The sequence below is a fragment of the Lepisosteus oculatus genome, chromosome 14 (assembly GCF_040954835.1).
Source record: "Lepisosteus oculatus isolate fLepOcu1 chromosome 14, fLepOcu1.hap2, whole genome shotgun sequence".
Taxonomy (NCBI): domain Eukaryota; kingdom Metazoa; phylum Chordata; class Actinopteri; order Semionotiformes; family Lepisosteidae; genus Lepisosteus; species Lepisosteus oculatus.
Window position 1 is genome coordinate 29,447,546 of NC_090709.1, and position 5,000 is coordinate 29,452,545.

Genomic DNA, 5,000 nt, shown 5'->3' on the forward strand with positions numbered 1-5,000 from the left:
CCAGCCGAACAAGTCTCCACAGCCGAAGCGCTGTGTCTGTTTTCAGCTGGCGATAAACCTTTCCTCGATCCTTTGCGGACTTGTAAAACTGTTCCTGATCAGAATAAAAAACGCTCACGCTAATACACAAGCACCCGTGTCTCGCCAAAGCTGACAAATAAACAGACGGACAAGCTGCACTGCACGTGTGAACAGGGGAATGAGCGAGCGAGCGGGGATAGGGCGCCTCCTGCGCTTAAAAGCTTACAGCACCTGGTATTCCCAGGCGGTCTCCCATCCAAGTACTAACCAGGCCCATCCCTGTTTAGCTTCCGAGATCAGACGAGATCAGGCGTGCTCAAGGGGGTGTGGCCATAAGCGAGAGCAAGGTTCGCTGGCACCCTTCTTATTGAGAGGACAGCTCCGTCACCTCTTTTACGACGCTGCTTTTTTTCCCTTGCGTTTTTCTCTTCTTCCCACGTTCTCTCTCTTCACTGCCTTCGTCCCCGCTCTATTTCACTTCAGCCTTTCACTCTTGCTTCCTTCCAATGAGGACGGAGCTGCGGGAGAAAGGGCGCTATAGAGGATCGCTGTGGAGAGCTGCTGCTGTGCTTTGACATCTGAGCTCTGTGGAAAACGATCTCAATACAATTCTGAAAAACGCGACTCTCCGAACGCCAGCCGAACAAGTCTCCACAGCCGAAGCGCTGTGTCTCTTTTCAGCTGGCGATAAACCTTTCTTCGATCCTTTGCGGACTTGTAAAACTGTTCCTGATCAGAATAAAAAACGCTCACGCTAATACACAAGCACCCGTGTCTCGCCAAAGCTGACAAATAAACAGACGGACAAGCCGCACTGCACGTGTGAACAGGGGAATGAGCGAGCGAGCGGGGATAGGGCGCCTCCTGCGCTTAAAAGCTTACAGCACCTAGTATTCCCAGGCGGTCTCCCATCCAAGTACTAACCAGGCCCATCCCTGTTTAGCTTCCGAGATCAGACGAGATCAGGCGTGCTCAAGGGGGTGTGGCCGTAAGCGAGAGCAAGGCTCGCTGGCACCCTTCTTATTGAGAGGACAGCTCCGTCACCTCTTTTACGACACTGCTCTATTTCCCTTGCGTTTTTCTCTTCTTCCCACGTTCTCTCTCTTCACTGCCTTCGTCCCCGCTCTATTTCACTTCAGCCTTTCACTCTTGCTTCCTTCCAATGAGGACGGAGCTGCGGGAGAAAGGGCGCTATAGAGGATCGCTGTGGAGAGCTGCTGCTGTGCTTTGACATCTGAGCTCTGTGGAAAACGATCTCAATACAATTCTGAAAAACGCGACTCTCCGAACGCCAGCCGAACAAGTCTCCACAGCCGAAGCGCTGTGTCTCTTTTCAGCTGGCGATAAACCTTTCCTCGATCCTTTGCGGACTTGTTAAACTGTTCCTGATCAGAATAAAAAACGCTCACGCTAATACACAAGCACCCGTGTCTCGCCAAAGCTGACAAATAAACAGACGGACAAGCCGCACTGCACGTATGAACAGGGGAATGAGCGAGCGAGCGGGGATAGGGCGCCTCCTGCGCTTAAAAGCTTACAGCACCTGGTATTCCCAGGCGGTCCCCCATCCAAGTACTAACCAAGCCCATCCCTGTTTAGCTTCCGAGATCAGGCGTGCTCAAGGGGGTGTGGCCATAAGCGAGAGCAAGGCTCGCTGGCACCCTTCTTATTGAGAGGACAGCTCCGTCACCTCTTTTACGACGCTGCTTTTTTTCCCTTGCGTTTTTCTCTTCTTCCCACGTTCTCTCTCTTCACTGCCTTCGTCCCCGCTCTATTTCACTTCAGCCTTTCACTCTTGCTTCCTTCCAATGAGGACGGAGCTGCGGGAGAAAGGGCGCTATAGAGGATCGCTGTGGAGAGCTGCTGCTGTGCTTTGACATCTGAGCTCTGTGGAAAAAGATCTCAATACAATTCTGAAAAACGCGACTCTCCGAACGCCAGCCGAACAAGTCTCCACAGCCGAAGCGCTGTGTCTCTTTTCAGCTGGCGATAAACCTTTCCTCGATCCTTTGCGGACTTGTTAAACTGTTCCTGATCAGAATAAAAAACGCTCACGCTAATACACAAGCACCCGTGTCTCGCCAAAGCTGACAAATAAACAGACGGACAAGCCGCACTGCACGTGTGAACAGGGGAATGAGCGAGGAAGCGGGGATAGGGCGCCTCCTGCGCTTAAAAGCTTACAGCACCTGGTATTCCCAGGCGGTCTCCCATCCAAGTACTAACCAGGCCCATCCCTGTTTAGCTTCCGAGATTAGACGAGATCAGGCGTGCTCAAGGGAGTGTGGCCGTAAGCAAGAGCAAGGCTCGCTGGCACCCTTCTTATTGAGAGGACAGCTCCGTCACCTCTTTTACGACGCTGCTTTTTTTCCCTTGCGTTTTTCTCTTCTTCCCACGTTGTCTCTCTTCACTGCCTTCGTCCCTGCTCTATTTCACTTCAGCCTTTCACTCTTGCTTCCTTCCAATGAGGACGGAGCTGCGGGAGAAAGGGCGCTATAGAGGATCGCTGTGGAGAGCTGCTGCTGTGCTTTGACATCTGAGCTCTGTGGAAAACGATCTCAATACAATTCTGAAAAACGCGACTCTCCGAACGCCAGCCAAACAAGTCTCCACAGCCGATGCGCTGTGTCTCTTTTCAGCTGGCGATAAACCTTTCCTCGATTCTTTGCGGACTTGTTAAACTGTTCCTGATCAGAATAAAAAACACTCACGCTAATACACAAGCACCCGTGTCTCGCCAAAGCTGACAAATAAACAGACGGACAAGCCACACTGCACGTGTGAATAGGGGAATGAGCGAGCGAGCGGGGATAGGGCGCCTCCTGCGCTTAAAAGCTTACAGCACCTGGTATTCCCAGGCGGTCTCCCATCCAAGTACTAACCAGGCCCATCCCTGTTTAGCTTCCGAGATCAGACGAGATCAGGCGTGCTCAAGGGGGTGTGGCCGTAAGCGAGAGCAAGGCTCGCTGGCACCCTTCTTATTGAGAGGACAGCTCCGTCACCTCTTTTACGACGCTGCTTTTTTTCCCTTGCGTTTTTCTCTTCTTCCCACGTTCTCTCTCTTCACTGCCTTCGTCCCCGCTCTATTTCACTTCAGCCTTTCACTCTTGCTTCCTTCCAATGAGGACGGAGCTGCGGGAGAAAGGGCGCTATAGAGGATCGCTGTGGAGAGCTGCTGCTGTGCTTTGACATCTGAGCTCTGTGGAAAACGATCTCAATACAATTCTGAAAAACGCGACTCTCCGAACGCCAGCCGAACAAGTCTCCACAGCCGAAGCGCTGTGTCTCTTTTCAGCTGGCGATAAACCTTTCCTCGATCCTTTGCGGACTTGTAAAACTGTTCCTGATCAGAATAAAAAACGCTCACGCTAATACACAAGCACCCGTGTCTCGCCAAAGCTGACAAATAAAGAGACGGACAAGCCGCACTGCACGTGTGAACAGGGGAATGAGCGAGCGAGCGGGGATAGGGCGCCACCTGCGCTTAAAAGCTTACAGCACCTGGTATTCCCAGGCGGTCTCCCATCCAAGTACTAACCAGGCCCATCCCTGTTTAGCTTCCGAGATCAGACGAGATCAGGCGTGCTCAAGGTGGTGTGGCCGTAAGCGAGAGCAAGGCTCGCTGGCACCCTTCTTATTGAGAGGACAGCTCCGTCACCTCTTTTACGACGCTGCTTTTTTTCCCTTGCGTTTTTCTCTTCTTCCCACGTTCTCTCTCTTCACTGCCTTCGTCCCCGCTCTATTTCACTTCAGCCTTTCACTCTTGCTTCCTTCCAAAGAGGACGGAGCTGCGGGAGAAAGGGCGCTATAGAGGATCGCTGTGGAGAGCTGCTGCTGTGCTTTGACATCTGAGCTCTGTGGAAAACGATCTCAATACAATTCTGAAAAACGCGACTCTCCGAACGCCAGCCGAACAAGTCTCCACAGCCGAAGCGCTGTGTCTCTTTTCAGCTGGCGATAAACCTTTCCTCGATCCTTTGCGGACTTGTAAAACTGTTCCTGATCAGAATAAAAAACGCTCACGCTAATACACAAGCACCCGTGTCTCGCCAAAGCTGACAAATAAAGAGACGGACAAGCCGCACTGCACGTGTGAACAGGGGAATGAGCGAGCGAGCGGGGATAGGGCGCCTCCTGCGCTTAAAAGCTTACAGCACCTGGTATTCCCAGGCGGTCTCCCATCCAAGTACTAACCAGGCCCATCCCTGTTTAGCTTCCGAGATCAGACGAGATCAGGCGTGCTCAAGGGGGTGTGGCCGTAAGCCAGAGCAAGGCTCGCTGGCACCCTTCTTATTGAGAGGACAGCTCCGTCACCTCTTTTACGACGCTGGTTTTTTTCCCTTGCGTTTTTCTCTTCTTCCCACGTTCTCTCTCTTCACTGCCGTCGTCCCCGCTCTATTTCACTTCAGCTTTTCACTCTTGCTTCCTTCCAATGAGGACAGAGCTGCGGGAGAAAGGGCGCTATAGAGGATCGCTGTGGAGAGCTGCTGCTGTGCTTTGACATCTGAGCTCTGTGGAAAACGATCTCAATACAATTCTGAAAAACGCGACTCTCCGAACGCCAGCCGAACAAGTCTCCACAGCCGAAGCGCTGTGTCTCTTTTCAGCTGGCGATAAACCTTTCCTCGATCCTTTGCGGACTTGTAAAACTGTTCCTGATCAGAATAAAAAACGCTCACGCTAATACACAAGCACCCGTGTCTCGCCAAAGCTGACAAATAAACAGACGGACAAGCCGCACTGCACGTGTGAACAGGGGAATGAGCGAGCGAGCGGGGATAGGGCGCCTCCTGCGCTTAAAAGCTTACAGCACCTGGTATTCCCAGGCGGTCTCCCATCCAAGTACTAACCAGGCCCATCCCAGTTTAGATTCTGAGATCAGACGAGATCAGGCGTGCTCAAGGGGGTGTGGCCGTAAGCGAGAGCAAGGCTCGCTGGCACCCTTCTTATTGAGAGGACAGCTCCGTCACCTCTTTTAC

General features: G+C 52.4%; 6 non-coding genes and 2 pseudogenes across 6 annotated transcripts; all 8 read right to left on the reverse strand.

Annotated features, from left to right (window-relative positions):
- Nucleotides 1-240: 240 nt before the first annotated feature.
- LOC138245291 (5S ribosomal RNA) lies at nt 241-359 on the reverse strand. The gene has a single exon (XR_011193901.1). It is a non-coding gene; the product is annotated as a 5S ribosomal RNA (ribosomal RNA).
- Nucleotides 360-896: 537 nt separating this feature from the next.
- On the reverse strand, nt 897-1,015 carry LOC138216327 (5S ribosomal RNA). Its single transcript, XR_011180038.1, has one exon. It is a non-coding gene; the product is annotated as a 5S ribosomal RNA (ribosomal RNA).
- Nucleotides 1,016-1,552: 537 nt separating this feature from the next.
- Nucleotides 1,553-1,661, reverse strand: LOC138219074 (5S ribosomal RNA; annotated as a pseudogene).
- A 537-nt stretch (nt 1,662-2,198) lies between these two features.
- Nucleotides 2,199-2,317, reverse strand: LOC138217982 (5S ribosomal RNA; annotated as a pseudogene).
- A 537-nt stretch (nt 2,318-2,854) lies between these two features.
- LOC138244479 (5S ribosomal RNA) lies at nt 2,855-2,973 on the reverse strand. The gene has a single exon (XR_011193094.1). It is a non-coding gene; the product is annotated as a 5S ribosomal RNA (ribosomal RNA).
- Nucleotides 2,974-3,510: 537 nt separating this feature from the next.
- On the reverse strand, nt 3,511-3,629 carry LOC138244652 (5S ribosomal RNA). The gene has a single exon (XR_011193267.1). It is a non-coding gene; the product is annotated as a 5S ribosomal RNA (ribosomal RNA).
- A 537-nt stretch (nt 3,630-4,166) lies between these two features.
- Nucleotides 4,167-4,285, reverse strand: LOC138244480 (5S ribosomal RNA). The gene has a single exon (XR_011193095.1). It is a non-coding gene; the product is annotated as a 5S ribosomal RNA (ribosomal RNA).
- A 537-nt stretch (nt 4,286-4,822) lies between these two features.
- Nucleotides 4,823-4,941, reverse strand: LOC138217670 (5S ribosomal RNA). The gene has a single exon (XR_011181382.1). It is a non-coding gene; the product is annotated as a 5S ribosomal RNA (ribosomal RNA).
- Between the last annotated feature and the right edge of the window lie 59 nt (nt 4,942-5,000).